This window comes from Callospermophilus lateralis, chromosome X, assembly GCF_048772815.1.
Source record: "Callospermophilus lateralis isolate mCalLat2 chromosome X, mCalLat2.hap1, whole genome shotgun sequence".
Taxonomy (NCBI): Eukaryota; Metazoa; Chordata; class Mammalia; order Rodentia; family Sciuridae; genus Callospermophilus; species Callospermophilus lateralis.
In genome coordinates this window covers 67,859,405-67,876,689 of record NC_135325.1, presented here as the reverse complement: position 1 = coordinate 67,876,689, position 17,285 = coordinate 67,859,405, and the positions used below count along the sequence as shown (strand labels likewise).

At 35.6% G+C, this 17,285-nt stretch overlaps 1 pseudogene; it reads left to right on the top strand.

Moving 5' to 3' along the window:
• The window catches only part of LOC143638586 (YTH domain-containing family protein 1 pseudogene), a 113,907-nt pseudogene that overhangs the window by 3,139 nt on the left and 93,483 nt on the right, over nucleotides 1-17,285 (top strand).

Here is a 17,285-nt window from a genome sequence, read left to right as displayed (position 1 = left end):
ACAGGTTAATTTCAAGCAAGGAAACAGAAGACAGTATCAAAAGCCTACCAAATGGGCTGAGGCTGTGGCTCAGGAATAGAGCACTTGCCTAGCATGTGAGAGGCCCTGGGTTAAGTCCCCAGCACCATATAAAACTAAATAAACAAAATAAAGGTATTGTATCCATCTGAACTAAAATTATTTTTTTTAAAAAAGCCTGCCAACCAAAATAAGCCCAGAACCAGATGGATTCTCAGCTGACTTCTATAAAACCTTCAAGTAAGAATGAACACCAATTCTCCTCAAATTATTCCATGAAATAGAAAAGGAGGGAATCCTTCCAAACTCATTCTGTGAGGCTACCCTGATACCAAAACCAAACAAAGTCATATCATGGAAAAAAAAAACTTCAGACCACTATCTCTGTTGAACTTAGATGCAAATATTATCAATAAAGTTCTGGCAAATTGAATACAAAAACATTAAAAAGATAGTGTACCACAATCAAGTGAGGTTCATCCCAGGGATACAAGGTTGGTTCAACATAGGGAAATCAAAAAATGTAATCCATCACATGAATAGACTTAAAGACAAGGATCATATGAACATCTCAATAGATGCAGAAAAAGCATTTGACAAAATTCAGCATCTCTTCATGTTCAAAACCCTAGAAAAACTGGGGATAATAGGAACATACTTCAGTATTTTGTAAAAGCTATGCGAAGTCCAATGCCAACATCATTTTAAATGGAGAAAAATTGAAAGCATTCCCCATAAAAACTGGAACAAGACAGGGATGCCCCCCTTCATCACTTCTATTCAACATAGTCCTTGAAACTCTAGCCAGAGCAATCAGAGAGACAAAAGAAATTAAAGGGATTCAAATGGGAAAACAAGAACTCAAACTATCACTATTTGCCAACAACATGATTCTATATTTAGAAGACTGAAAAAAAATTTCACCAGAAAACTTCTAGAACTAATAAATGAATTCAGCAAAGTATCAGGATATAAAATCAATACCTATAAATCAAATGCACTTCTGTATATAAATGGTGAATCCACTGCAAGAGAAATTAGGAAAACTACCCCATTCACAATAACCTCAAAAAAAAAAATACTTTTGAGAGGTGAAAGACTTCTACAATGAAAACTACAGAACACTAAAGAAAGAACTAAAAAGACCTTAGAAAATGGAAACATCTCTCATATTACCTATGATAGGCAGAATTAATATTGTCAAAATGACCATACTACCAAACTGTTATGCCACAGTCTGGCTGGGCACAATTCAGGAGCCACTTGTCAAAAGAAACTAACTTTATTTTTAGAACCACACACGATAAACAAAACAGCTCCTCAGGAAAAAACCCTCAGAGCTCAACTGCCACCACCGGTTTCCCACAAGCCACACACCCCAACAACCTCTTCCTCCCACAATCCTCCTGCTCTTGAGGCCGATTGGCTGGGTCGCATGGGCGGAGCCAAAAAAGTCCCCCAATGAGCAGCTCGGTGGTCTGAAAGGGCAGGGAAACAGCCCAATGAGCATCACCGCAGAGGAGCCAATCAGCTAGATGTTGCTGGGGCCGCTGTGAGCCAATCATCAGCTGGCAGTCTGAAAGTTTGCTGGGGCCCCTTCAGCTCATCAGCTGGCAGTCTGAAAGTTTGCTGGGGCCCCTTCGGCTGTGGCTCTCAACACTGTTATACATATTTAATGCAATTCCTATTAAAATTCCAATGACATTCTTCACAGAACTAGAAAAGCAATCATGAAATTCGTTTGGAAAAATTAGAGACCTAGAACAGCAAAGCAATCCTTAGCAAGAAGAGTGAAGCAGGAGGCACCACAATACCAGATTTTAAACTACACTACAGAATAATATTAACAAAAATGGCATGGTATTGGCACCAAAATAGGTATGTAGACCAATGGTACAAAATAGAAGACACAGAGACAAACCCACATAAATACATTTATCTCATACTAGACAAAGGTGCCAAAAACATACATTGGAGAAAAGATAGCCTATTCAACAAATGGTGCTGGGAAAACTGGAAATTTATATGTAGAAAATTGAAATTAAACCCCTATCTCTCACCCTGCATGAAAATCAACTTATAGTGGATCAAAGACTTAGGCACTAGAACAGAGAACCCCTGCCTAATAGAAGAAAAATAGGCCGAAATCTTCATCATATTGACTTAGGACCTGACTTCCTTAACAAGACTCCTAGAGTGCAAGAAGTAAAATCAAGAATCAATAAATGGGATGAAATTAAACTAAAAATCATCTTCTCAGCAAAGGAAACAATCAATAATGTCAAGAGAGAGCCTACATTTTTCATTTCCATTTTCCATTCTGTAGAATAGGAGAAAATATTTACTACATGCACATCAGATAGAGCACTAATCTCCAGGATATATAAAGAACTCAAAAAACTTAACACCAAAAAAAAATAACCTAAACAACCCAATCAATAAATGGACTAAGGAACTCAACAGACACTTCACAGAAGAAGAAATACAATTGATCGACAAACATGAAAAAAGATGTTCATCATCTCTAGTGATTAAAGAAATGCAAATCAAAAGTACTCTAAGATTTCATCTCACTACAGTCAGAATGGCAATTATCAAAAATACAAGCAACATGGCAAGGATGTGGGGGAAAAGGCATACTCATACATTGCTGGTGGGACTGCAAATTGGTGCAACCTCTATGGAAAGCAGTATGGAGATTCCTCAGAAAACTTAGAATGGAACCACCATTTCATCCAGTTATCCCACTCCTTGGTTTATACACAAAGAACTTCAATCAGCATACTAAACTGATGCAGCCACATCAATGTTTAAAGCAGCTCAATTAACAATAGCTAAACTATGGAAGAAACTAGATGCCCTTTAACAGATGAACAGATAAAGAAAGTGTGGTACATTTACACAATGGAATATTATTCAGCCTTAAAGAAGACTGAAATTATGGCATTTGCAGGTAAATGGTTGGAGTTGGAGAATATCATGCTAAGTGAAATAAGCCAAACCCTAAAAACAAAAGGCCGGATGTTTTCTCTGAAAAGCAGATGCTGATCCATAATGGGGGGCGGTAGGGAAGAATGCAAAACTTTGGATTGTGCAGAAGGAAATGAGGGGAGGGAAGAGGATATAAGGATTGGTGGGATAGTGGAATGAGATGGACATTATTACCCTATATACATGTATGACCACACTACTGGTGTGACTCTGCACCATATACAGCCAGAGGAATGAGAAGATATGTTCTATTTGTATACAGTGTGTCAAAATGCATTTACTGTCATGTATAACTAATTAGAACAAATTAAATTTGTTTAATTTTAAAATTTTCATGTGGAGGTATGCTGATGGTTTTCCAAGAGAATAAATTAAAATATAAAAGGTGGTAGTGGATATGAGGAAGTTATTGATTCTCATATAATAAAATACAGTATTTATTAGCAAAGAAAGCAGAAAGAAACAGGAAAATGTTGTTTTTCAGTGCATGCATGCATACACTCTTACACACACACTCATACAAGAGCCAGGTTCTGTTATCACAATACTAGTATTCTCCTAAGACAGTGTGCTGGGCTCAAAAAGGACACATTCAGATCATCAGTGCAAATAGCCATGTGAACCCTGCACTGAACTGTGCCCTTAAGTAGTATACAGACTCAGAAAAGATGTCCCTCACAAAGTGTAGATAATATGGAATATCAGAACACTCTAAAACAACATTGTTAAAACTGATGAAACTCTAGGCAGAGAATAAAAATGAGTTATAAAGAAAATAATTGAGGTGGCTGGGGTGTGGCACAGTGGTAAAGTGCTAGCCTCCCACTTGTGAGGCCCTGGGTTTGATCCTCAGCACCACAGAAAACGTAAATAAACAAAATAAAGATACTGCATCCATGTATAACTAAAGTACTCTAAGATTTCATCTCGCTCTTTTTTAAAAAATATTTTTTAAAAGAAAACAATTAAGAGATGATTTGTTGCCTATCAGAACAGCAAATACTCACATTATTTCCAATGCATGGAAAGGCAGACACTTTAATATTTTGTTATTGGAAATATAAATTAATAATAGTACAAAGTGTTAATATAAAAAACAGCTTTTATGGATTTGAAAGAACACTTTCAGGATTCTATTATACATGAATGCTTACAAAGTGTACCATTCCTTGTATTAGAAAACATGGTAAAGGAACTAAATTCAACTAGGGTAGTGATGAAAAGCATTTTGAGACTTTCATATCACACAACACTACATCAATGTAGAAACAAAAAACAAATTCTGTTGTAATGAAATTTAAAATGTTATCATATAGATGTATTTACATGGAGAGATGGTTATAAAAAGATTAACAAGGTTAAAAATGACACAAATTTTATATATATATATATATATATATATATATATATATATATATATCTCCAGAGTTCTCAGAATAAAAATTAAAATGAACTTCTACTTCCACTCAGAAATTTCCCTTTAGCATAGAAAATGCACATTCTGCCTACAGACCATCAGTGTCCCTTTAGTCTAAGAATACCCACTTTTCCACCCATACTTCCATGAAGCTATATCTGGATGGTTTGAAACACAGCCCCCCATCCACCTTTCTTCTCAGGATGTTCAAGCTGCAGGGCAGGATTATGTCACAGGGTAACAGTAATGCACCAATATTTTCAAACTTTTCTACACAGTTATGCAAGGAGCAAAAAAGTATACTTCCCTTAAAATTAATTTATGAGCTGGGCACAGTGGCACATACCTGTTATCACAGCAACTGGGGAGGCTGAAGTAGGAGGATCGAAAGTTCAAAAGACAGCCCCAGCAAATTAACAAGTTCCTAAGCAAATTACCAAGACCCTGTCTCAAAATAAAATAGTAAAAAGGGCTAGGGATGTGGCTCAAGTGGTTAAGCACCCCTGGATTCAATCTCTAGTATTAAAAAAATTAGTTTATGAACTTGTGTACAGAATGTAATTCTTCTGAAGAATACTGAAAGATGTTAAAGAAGATTGTTAGTTACCTTTCCATAACCATAACAAAATACCTAAGGTAATCAACTTATAAAGAAAAAAATGTTTATTTTCGATCATAGTTTTGGAAGTTCCAGGCCATCATCAGTTAGTTGACTCCGTTGCTTTGGGTCTGTGGCAAGGTAGCACATCATGTTGAGAGTGCATGACAGAACAAAATCACTAACCCTGTGGCCAGGAAGCAAAAAGAAAAAGGAAGAAGCCAGGATTCCACAATCCCCTTTAGGGACACACCCCCATAACTTAAGAACCACCCACAGGGCTTCACCTATGAAAGTTCCCACCACCTCCCAATAGTGCCACCCTGGGGACAACCCTTTAACATTTGGACCTTTGAGGGACCCTCAAGATACAAAATATAGCAAAGATTAGAACCATATGTTCTGGGGCATCCATAGGATAAAACATCAAGGTAACTCTAGTATGACTTGGTAGTAACCAGCAGGCATAATGCAGCACAGGACAGGCAGGAAGTTAGTGAGAGGGTAGTTTCCAGACTGGAGAGGAGATGAATGAGAGATAGTGGGAGAAGATTTCAAAAGCCTGTGTAGGGGTAGAGTGTTGGAATAACTTTCAGTCTCAGCTAGCAGCTACTAGCAGCTGGGAAGTGCCTGAAATATCCACCTTCCTTCAGGCCTGACAGGAGCGCCTGCAGGATGGGGTGAAACCACATCCTCAGCACTTGTGGTTAGCATTGCCAAACTGCCCGGCCAGGAAACCTGGAGTCAGGGGCTTCAGGGCATGAAATCTCTGACTCAGTAAGGGCTAAAGACCCTTCCAGATTGCTTTCTGCCACGACAGCGATATTTAGAGTTTCCTCACAGTGCGGTTACATTAGGCAGAAGATGATTGGCTTATGGATATTGTCTTGCTTATGTATGACTGACAGGCACGCCCCACTCCAAGCCTATAACCATTGTTTGCATTCCAAAAAGAAACTGAGTTCCTGGACGACGACCTGAGGCGGTTCTCCAGCCAGTTCTCTCACCAGCTCCTGGAGTCTGTGTGTTGATTCCGCGTCTCTACCCGCCCACCGCCCCCCACCCCCTGCGACAAGGTAGCCAAGTGACCATCAACCACGAAGGGACTAGGAACACCTTCAGTAGAGTAATGGAGAATTAATGCCCTGTTCCCTGGGAAGGGCCTCTCTACAATGTGGACACCTCAACCTACATTAAGGAGGGAAGAAATAAATCAATGAACATGACTTAGCTTTGGGGACAACAGCAAATAGAACTGCTCTAACCTACATACGAACCTCCCAAACAGAATTAATGTTACAGTAAACAAACTATTCCAAGACATCTGTTACTCTTTACAAAGTATACTCCTTTTCATTAAATGACAAAAACAGAAATAGCTGTGATGTCTGCTAGTGGCCAGATCCAGCTTGCAGACAAGGAGAGAATGAGGTTGGATGCTTGGTTTAATGATATCAACCAGAGTTTTCTGGTATTTTTTATCTACTGATAAATAGTCACTCTGTGTCCATTACTTCCTGGACCTCTAACTTAAAATTGGAAGTCTAGACCCTGTTGAAGTGAAGGTAAAACTGGTAAAGTTGCACTTGTGATTGCGTAATGTCATGTGTACATGCACACGCATACACAGACACTACCAAAACAATTGTTTTTTTTAATCTATTTTGTTTCCCCATAAGATCAAATACAATGAATGATTTTCCAAAGTAAGGAATATATATGCAAATTACTTTTGTTAACCTGATCATAAGTATGTTTTTTGTTCAACTTTTTATGAAAAACTGTTTTATTGATTAAAAATTTGAAACAGTGGACAAAAGCATATTCATAAATTAAAAATTAATTTACACCTCCCATTGGTCCGACTTCTGTTTCTTGAGTCAAAAATATGTTGCCCTTAGAATAGAACATATTCTTCAGATGTGTCCCTGAAGGTGAAGAATACACACACATACCCATAGCATTTTCTAAAAGCAAAATCACAGTAATCCTCTTCTATTTGAAGTATTCTTTTTCACTTAATATTCTCAGAATTCATCTTTGTATTTTATTAGTTCTTGTGTTTGCGTATACTTTAATATGGTTACTGTTCATGTATATTTTATATGAATTACCTTTTGAAATTGTTTCTTAACCTTTTTGCTAGTAACTGTGTTTCACAAATCCTGGATACTAACCCATTGTATGAGTTTGTCAATGGATTCTCCCTGGTTTTCACACAATTCTTGGTGTTTTTATTCTATGGGAACATGATTTTAACTTTCAATACTATTGTGTCTTAAAAGCTATACAGGAGGCAGAAGCAGTGGCATATACCTGTAACCCCAGTGGCTTGGGAGCCTGAGGCAGAAGGATCGTGAGTTCAAAGCCAGCCTCAGCAAAAGCGAAGTGCTAAGCAACTCAGTGAGACTGTGTCTCTGAATATAATACAAAATAGGGCTGGGGATGTGGTTCAGTGGTCGACTATTCCTGGGTTCATTGCCCAGTACCCTCCCCAAACAACAACAAAAAAGCTATACAGGACAGAATTAAACACACACACACACACACACACACACACACACACACATTGAAAACACTCCAGGGAACATTTATTAGTAGCCCTCAGGGACTCCAAATTAGACTATTCAAAGTCCAGGAAGATAAAAGACAATAAAGACATTATCTGGGGAAGGGAATGTTTATAATTATTCCAGGGTTTTCTGATCAGGAAATAACAAAGTTGTTTCTGATTTGTTTAAACTCCCTTAAAGTTAGTTCCCTAATCTGAATAATGGTAATAATGAGTAACTTGAACAGCTATTGGGATTAAAGGAAACAAAATATAATGTGCATAACCACAAAGCATTCAGTGCTTATTATTTTCTTTCTCTCTGGTTTATTTGTCTCAAGGGCAACATCTGAATTGATTCCTGGCCTCACTTGCCACTTCAGGGACCAGCCACCTCATGTGGTCCTATTCCCAGGTCTCCTGGCAAGAGGTTGGGATTTCTTCTCTATTTTTGTCATGGAAAGGGGTTGTTGAGTGGGGCCCTTGGGACCACAATAGCAGGGAAGTAAAATCTGATCATATCTCAAGTTCTGGAAGTCTATCTTCTACCAGGGAGGCTGCACAGTTACCTTGAGGGAGGGCTAGGAATGGAACTTCATTTCAATCCTGACATTTATCTTCAGAGGTGACATAGGCTCTGTAAACCTGAACTTGGTCATCAGTGAAAAGGAACTTAAAGCACATTCCTTACTAATCTGCCCCGAGGAATAAATAGGAAAACCTGTCCAGAGTCTATAGCATGTAGTTGCACTTTAATTGCCCTTGAAATGTTGAAACAAAGCAAAAGGGGCTTGCTGAGCTTCTGAGCTAACACTGACGTTTTATCCTCCATGGCATCCATCTGGCACATACCAGACCACTCAGCATATAGTTATAGATGAAATAATGAATATGACTCCTGGGTTAAATCTTTGAATGAGCACCCACATTCTTGTGCATGGGCTTGCAAAGATGCAGGGTCTGAGAACCTCTCTTCCATGGCAGCTGGGTATCATCTGCTCCTAAGTCAAAGGGCAACATATTTCAGGAATTCTCATTCTCTCCCATGTAGATCCAGAACCAAGCTCCTGAAAGGAATGCAACCATAACCCTACCCTCCTTCTGGGCATTGATCCTATTAGGAAATGTCTCTCAAGAAACTGATGAAAAAACTCAAAAGTAGACATCTCAGTGTTATTTCACTGTATGATGGGGGACTTAGCAGGTGACAATTTTATTCCATTAGCAGAAAGATGGTTCAGAATGGACCTTTGAAAGCCCATCTTGGAGAGAGCTGAAAGTCACTGATTTCCATTGGATAGAATAGGAACCTATATCATAAACATGAACTCATGTGTACAGCATGATCAAACTGTATTGGTAATGGAAGAAGTACTAAAACCTTGGGATGGTAGACTGAGTTCTAGAACATTTTTCCCTGTTGATAATCTATAGAGAATACAGGTTAGAACCTCAGCAAAGGAAGCTCTTTATAGCTGTGAGGTGAAAGCTGGACACAATAATATAGTACAAATGTGCACCATCAGTAATGGGCTCAGCTGAACTGTTGTCACTGCCCTATTGCCTTTTCAGCCAACCATTCAGAACTTATTTTCTCCCAGGGCCCTGTGACTAGAGAAAGAGGTGGTATATGAAAAAGCAACTCCCTGCCAATTCAAAGGTGATGGTTCAGACACAGTACCATAGTAAAATGGGAGGATTAAGTGGAAGGAGTCACCCTTCAAGAAACAAAAACAGCACAAAGTCAATGCAAGAATGCTCTCACTGTGAGCAAGTTTAAATGAGAGTGTGTCTAAAACTCCTCCTTCCTGACTTCAAGAATCAAACACTCCAAGGATTGCTTCATCCTTTACTCAGCATGTAGCTCCATCCTATTAGAGAAGGTAACAGGTCAGTATTTGTTTAAAAAATTGGAAATACTAAGTACTTTGTGAAAATTCAGGTTCTGACCTTTCACTGGAGAAAACAAACAAACAAAAAGTTAAAAAAAAAAAAAAAAAAAAATGGAGGAAAAGGAAATTGATGCCATCTGGCAGTCAAAGTCAGAATTGCAGCTCACAAAGTGTCAGACCAGGGGTCCAGCGAGTAGTGTGAGAATAAACGAAGGGTCTGAACTTCATGATATCAGCAGAACTTTTTAGAATCTTCTACCCATTGGCAGCAATTACTCTTAATCCTTGACTTCTTGACATGCTTAACTACAATATGTGAAATATATCCTGAAGAGAAAGCTGCATTTTAGTATTAGAGGTGAAAGAGTTTAGATTTATACACACACACACACACACACACACACACACACACACTCACTCACTGTCAAATTTCATTGAAACAATTACTGATAATTAGAAATAAATATCTGCTTTCTAATAAAATTATTAATTTTGCTTCTTTCCCCTGTAAAACTTATTTTCAATTTATTTCCAGATTAATAACACCATGGATATATTTCTTTTAAAGTGTTTCTTTTAAAAATTTTATCTCAATAATTTTCCTAATTACAATATGTGTTAAGCAATATAGAATTACATATTAATAAAACAAAATTATCCTGTATCATCCATCTGCCTCATCCTTACCCCTGGCCTAAAATTGTCCACTGTCTATGGGTTAGGGCATGTTCCCCAGATATGTTTTTCTATAAATTATATCTTAATTTGTATTTAAATAAAAACAAATATGTATTCACAATCATGTATTCTTCAATATTGAAATCTTATTATTCAAATTCTTCTCAGGATTTTAATTTGTATTTTGTCAGGTATTATGTTTTGGCATATAATCAGATATTTACTGGACATGCATATTAATTATATGAATATTCTGCTGCAATCATCTACCCATAATCTCCTATTTAACTATATCAAGCTTTAAAAATTATGGTTATAGGTTTTACATTGTTTGCTGATATTTTCTGTTAGTTTCTCAGCCAACTTTTATTTTTCCAAATAGATGATATTTAAAATTTTTCAATAGTATTTTGATTTTAAAAAAAATAAAAAAACATATTGTTGTAATAGAAATTGAGCAATACCATGGCCAGCATCAATTGCCAAGGGAGATTAGAGCATTCATAGCTCTGAGGTTTCAAAATACAATGGAAAAAGCTTTAGAGTCATTCCAGATTTAATGATTGCACAGTCATACAAAACTGTTTCCCTGATTTATTTAACCATCACTTAATTCATGTAATTTGATCTGAATAATAGAGATAACCACATGCACTAAGATTAAAGAAAATAAAATGTAAAGCAACTCTTGCTTAAAGAAATACACTGACTTTTTTCTGGCTTCTGGTTTTCTTTCAGGAATAAATTATATGCTTGCTTGTGCCTGAGTCCCACACAGCCCCTTATCTGAGTCTTTTGACCTAAAGGGCAAAATTTCATGTCTTTTTAGATGACATTCCTTCCTAATCACCAAGATGGTGTTTAAAATTAATAGTCCTCAAGCCAGAAAGCTCTAGTTGCTCAGTGTCCTGTAGGATAGACAAGAAATAGATATCCATTCCTGTCACCCAGATATTTGACCCTGGAAGAGTATGTTCCTCTCAGAGCTTGAGTTTGATCATATGTGAAGTGGAAATAATATTATTATCCTCTTATACAAATATTAAAATTTAGGAGGTATGGATAATATATAATAGGATTTAACAAATACTTGTCCAGTCCCCATTCTGCCTCCTCACTGTCATGAAAGAGAAGACTATGGTCTAAAACAAAGGTTTTAGCTGCCATAGATACCATCTGGAATGTAGCATCCAGGTCAAACAAATATACTTCTATGAAACATATGGATTTCGTGTCATTTCCATTTTTATTTATATATCCCTCACTGAGCTGAAATAATGGAAGAAAATCATCATGTCTTTTTATCTAATCTCACCTGTATATCTTTCATTGTTTCTTTACTTTTTAGATTGAATGTGAGAAATGCAGATTACCATTGAAATCTAGATAGAACAGATATTCCAGGGTAACAACAACAATAAAGGATCTTTTGGACTGAAGGTTGGCATCAGGGGAAGTGAGCTTCAGATACCAGAACCATTAGTGACCACAGGACCTTGGGTGAGTCACTTCTGTGCTGGCCTCAAACCTAACACAGAATCACACTTGATATAATCCTATGGTCAGGGATGGTGACTTTAGAGTCAGATAAACTGGGGTTTAAATCTAAACACCATTAATTTCTGGTTGTATGGTGTTGCACAAGATCTCCTTTTGTTCCAAGTCTCCATATCTTAATTTCTAAAATGGGAATAATACTTACCTCATATGCTTATAGTGAAAAATAAATGAGATAAACTTGTAAAACATTCAATATGGTACTTGATACTTTGTAATAACTAAATATTCATTTCTTTTTACCAATATTGGTATTATTATCAACAAGGAGCATAATACAGGCAAACTTACTGTACTACATGCATATGTGCAATGTGTTTTGCTGTATACTATCAAATACATATAGTTCAATAATGAGTTTGTCAAAATAAATTCCACTATTATGAACAATTATAATACATCCCAATAAAAGCTATAATTTGTTTTAAATGGGGCTGGGTCAACTGTATACTCTTCCCCAAAAAGAAAAGTTAGATACTTTCCTCATACAATATAATTTTATGTTATAAACGAAAAGATACAAGGTATGTGTGTGTGTGTGTGTGTGTGTGTGTGTGTGTAAAATCGTAGCCATAAGAAATGAATAAATAATGTGTATATATATGTAAGTATATTACATTTGTATATTATCATACATAAAATGGTACAGGGATTAGAATGTGAGCAACTTTGGGAAGTCATTGTTCTATACAAGACAATATTTGGGGTTCTATTGTTATGTGCACAACCTTCTTAATTCTTATGACTTAGACTGACACTTTTTTCATTATAAAATGCCACTTTTTATCTCTATAACATTTGTGTTTTAAAGTCATATATATATATATATATATATATATATATATATATATATATATATATATATCCTCATATTTATAGAGCCACATTAGCTCTCTTACAGTTGCTATTTACATGGTACATATTTTGTCATTATTTTACATAAATCTACTTGTAATATTTAATTAGAATTGTGTCTCCCACAGAGAGCATACACTTGGTGGGTGTTTTTTGTATGTTTGTTTTTGCTATGGTGTGGACTGAACCCAGGGCCTCGCAGATGTGAGGCGAGTGCTCCACAAAGCTAAATTCCTAGCCCAATAGTTGACTTTTTCTAATCAAATATGACAATCACTCCTTTTGAATTGGATCTTAATCCATTCATATTTTTCTATTATTAGTAGAATTTATGTTTGTTAGTTTACTTTTTGATTTATGTCATGTCTTTATTTGTCTCAAGAGGGAAAAACAATGAATGACAGTCCTCAGAATGTTTTCATGTTATATTAATAGATTTTGTTTAACATGTTTTCCTTTGATATTTTGACTTTTTGTTTGAGGTTTTGTTTTGTTGTGAGTTTAGGGAGGAAAATTCAGATAATAAACCAGTGGGTATTATTGATAATTGAAAAATTAAAGCTGATGTACATTATACCTATTATGACACATTTTTAAAGCATAATCATTTCATCAATTATATTAAAATATACCTATATACAAAGAATTGTTAACAATGTTGATTTCTGGAAGTAGAGATCTAAAAAGACATCACTTTATATTCCAAATATTTTTAGATTTTTTTAAAAAAGAAGTGTATAGTATAAACAGGAAGAAATAATCACGGGCTGAGACTAGAGATAGGGATGAAAAAGATCCCTTCGAATTGTAAGTCAATAATATCACTGGTGATCTTGTCAAGAATGGTTTAATAGAGCTGCAAGGACAGAAGGCAGGTGGAGTAGCCTAAGGAGTGAGTAGGAGGTGAAAAAGTTAGACTATAGGTTACTCTTTGGAGAAGCTTAGTTGTTGAGATGGAAAATAGGAAGTGACTTCATCTGGAAGAGAATAAGAATTGAGGAAAAGTATGTAAATATGAAGGGGAAAGTTTAATTACCTGGATGTAAATTTGAGCTTGTTTACCTGTTGATGAGGGGAAGTTGGTGGACAAAATAAGGCAATCCGTAAACTCTCTCCTTTTTTTTTTTTTTTTTAAGCACACACTTTCTTGAATATGTTTTACTGGGGGAGGGTTTCTCCTTAAAATAAGCTTCCATTGATTGAAAACAAAATAGAGAAAATGAATAATCTAACTCATGAAACAAATTGAGAATCATTTTCTGTTATCTTAAAGAATTTGTGTATTATCTGTGTAATTTCATCTTAAAATGTTTGAAAGTATTCACTAGTGAAGTCATCTTGTTTTGCAGATTTAGTTTTTGGATAGGATTTTAACTGTGGACTTAATTTCTTTAACAAATATGGGACGGACTATTCAAGTTTTCTATTTCTTCTTGGACCCATCTGTATAGCTCTATTTTCCAGGGATTTTTCTCATTTAATATAAGTTGCCAAATTTATTGGCAATATGATTTTTTAACAACAACCATATTTGCATTATCAATGTAAGTTTCAACAGAGTATAAAAGACACTTGAGCATGAATCAAGGTTTTGGCACCAAATTGTAATAGTGTTACTTAAATTCTTTACTTGCACAGTCTGACAAAAAAAGAAAGTGAGGAAGAGAGGGAAAAAAGTTTACCTTGCAAATGTCCTCTATGAAGCAGTATAAATACAATTCATTTTATTAGATCACAACACTTGAGAATATGTATTTTTAATACTGTGTGATTAAGTCAAAACTTTATATAAAGTATTTTCTACATATAAAAGCAGAATGATCATCTTGAATAAAAGCACTCAGGTAATTGTTTTAGTTTTATGTAATCTGTGAGAAAGATTGGTAGACAGAGGACAGTTTCAGCTTGGGTATCAGAAAAATGTGAGCTAGAATTCCTATAATCCTTTATATTAGTTGTTTTCCTAAAAATGACCTTAACCTATTTGTGCCCCATTCCCCATTTTTAAAGTGTGAGCAATGATTCTTACATTAGTGAATTATTGTGAGAAATCAAAGAAACAAGTATTTAAAGTGCCCAATACAGAAGTTATCACCTAGGGCATATAACTGATATCAGTTCCCCCCTCACCTCATACCCTATTTAACACTGAGTGGATGATTAGGGCACACCTTTATTTATTATCTACATGAATAAATTGTCTGTGACTAACATGGAGCCATATGTGAGAGTTCATAAGGTCAGCCTTATGTCTCATCAAACACATGGTGAATAAGGTTCCTATCTATTATTACTAGACAATTTTCACTTACCTTGTAGGTGATAAAAATGTGTTAATATCCAAGTCCTTCATCTTCTTTTTTATATACAAAAACTACTTGTATTTTATACATTAAAATCAAATAATTGGTCCTTGATCCACATTGAGTTTTGTGCATGGTGAGAGATAGGAGCTTAATTTCACTTTGCTGCATATGGATTTCCCTTCATCTTCTTTATTATTATAACAGATGTAACGATCTTAGAGGTTACCCAATCCACCAACTTCAGTTTACAGACAATGAATCTGAAGCTCAGAGAGGCAAAATCAATTAGCAGCTGAAAGAGTGGCAGGACCCAAAATAGTAACCAGTCTTGTGATTTTCTGGGATGGTGTGCTGAGTAATCCTACCATTTAATTATTGTGCTTTTCTGGTTTGTTTTTTGCTTTTAATTGACATCAGAAAATGAGTGAATTGCATGTCTATAAATAACTTTGAGCCCTGAAAGATAAAAAACACCCTATATGAGAGGGTCTTATGAAAGAAACAATCATAATTGAGCTATTGGTCAAAGCACTACAAGAGGAGTCAAAAGGTCTTTGTATTAGTGCCTGAACCATTTCTGACTCTCATAGTTTGGGTAAGTCTCTCTCATATTGACATTCTCATCTATGAAACAGGGTAACACCATGCACTATTCTTAGTCGTCAGAATATGATGTATAGAATCCCTTCTTTATGCCATATACTCTACAGGAATAAGAACAGAATGACAAAATGTATATACATTATTACCAGTGTAATAATAAAATAAGCATTTAATATAACAATATAATTATTAATATAAATGCACTAATATTTTATCTATATAGGAATTGTAAACATTATTAGTTTGGTTTATCTTTCTATTTAAATCCTCGAAGGATAAAATCTAAAACACTCATTCACATATTCTCTCTCACACACATAAATGTGTGCATGACACAGGCTTGCACTAGTGTACACCCATTCACATGCCAAGGGAGTAGAAAATACATCTTAGCCACACAGTATAAAATATATCTTCCATAGCAAAAAAATGCAATGCTGTGGGAAACTGGAGGTGAGTACACTTGCTTCCAAATGATAGGTCTTGAAGACATCAGAGAAGACTTTTAAATGAAATTGGGACTCATTCCTGTCAAGTTGATCTTAGTCACTACTGATGGCTTTATCTAGCACCAAATCCTGTGAATTCCTCTGCAGTTATTGGTTATCTCACCACATAATTTAGGAATGAGATAAACATTGTGCCATCTAGCATTATGTCTTCAGGCCATGTGACCCTACTCTTCAATCCCACACTGCAGGTTAGGAAATCTTTGCTGAGAGTTCAAGATTTTCTCTTGCTATCCAGAGATAACCTATCTTAATTTATTCAATGAGGAACAGATAAAAGGATGAGTTAACAACTAAAAGCATTTCTGCTTCTAGCCCTACCACAAACTCCTAAATTTCCTACTGGAATAGGGATAGGAGGAGAGAAAAAGGGAAAGGAAGTAAACATTAATACTTTTCAAGTGTGTACTCCTGCATAGGTTTTTCATCCTTTTAGGTATCTCCAAAACTTACACACATTTATTCTTTTAGTTCATATGCTGTTCAACTACTAGAAATTGAAAAATGCTTGTCATTCAATATGTTAGCCATTTGAAATCAAGTTTCTTGGATCCGCAGCACAAAATAACACATCAACAAAATATCACAAACATAGTAGAGATTCCTAAACATTTAGATTATCTTTTAATATTTTTTAGTTGTAGTTGGACATAATACCTTTAATTAATTTATTTTTTATGTGGTGCTGGGGATTGAACCCAGGGCTTCACACATGCTAGGCGAACACTCTACCACTCACCACAACCTCAGCCCCAGACCATCTTTTTATAGAGGTCTTTTGGAATTAATTTTATTGACATGTAAAATACACATAGAAAAGTGATCAAATCATAGTAATATGGCTCAATCATATTTCACAAAATGAATACATCTATATAATTAGAAATGTGAAGCTAACCCACAATAAGGTGGGGGGTGGTGATGGGAAGAAGAGAAATGTAGTAGACTAGACAATGGGGAATGGTGGGTAGGGAGGGAGGAAAAGCAAAGGAAAGAATAAATTTGCATAAATTTCTATGTACATATGAAAACAACACAGTGAATCCCACCATCATGTACATGCAAAAGAATGGAACTCTAACTAGAATAAGATATATTCCAATTTTAATCGATGGCAGGTACTATGCTATATCACAAATTTTTAAAGACAGAATTTTTACCTTTAACATTCTCACAATTTAATGTGAAAGATACATAACAAACCTTTTGACTAATTTTAATTGAATGTTAGAAGAGTGATTTATAAAAATTTAGACTATTCACAAAGGCTAAGATATGGAATCAATGTTGGTGCCCAACAACAGATGAAT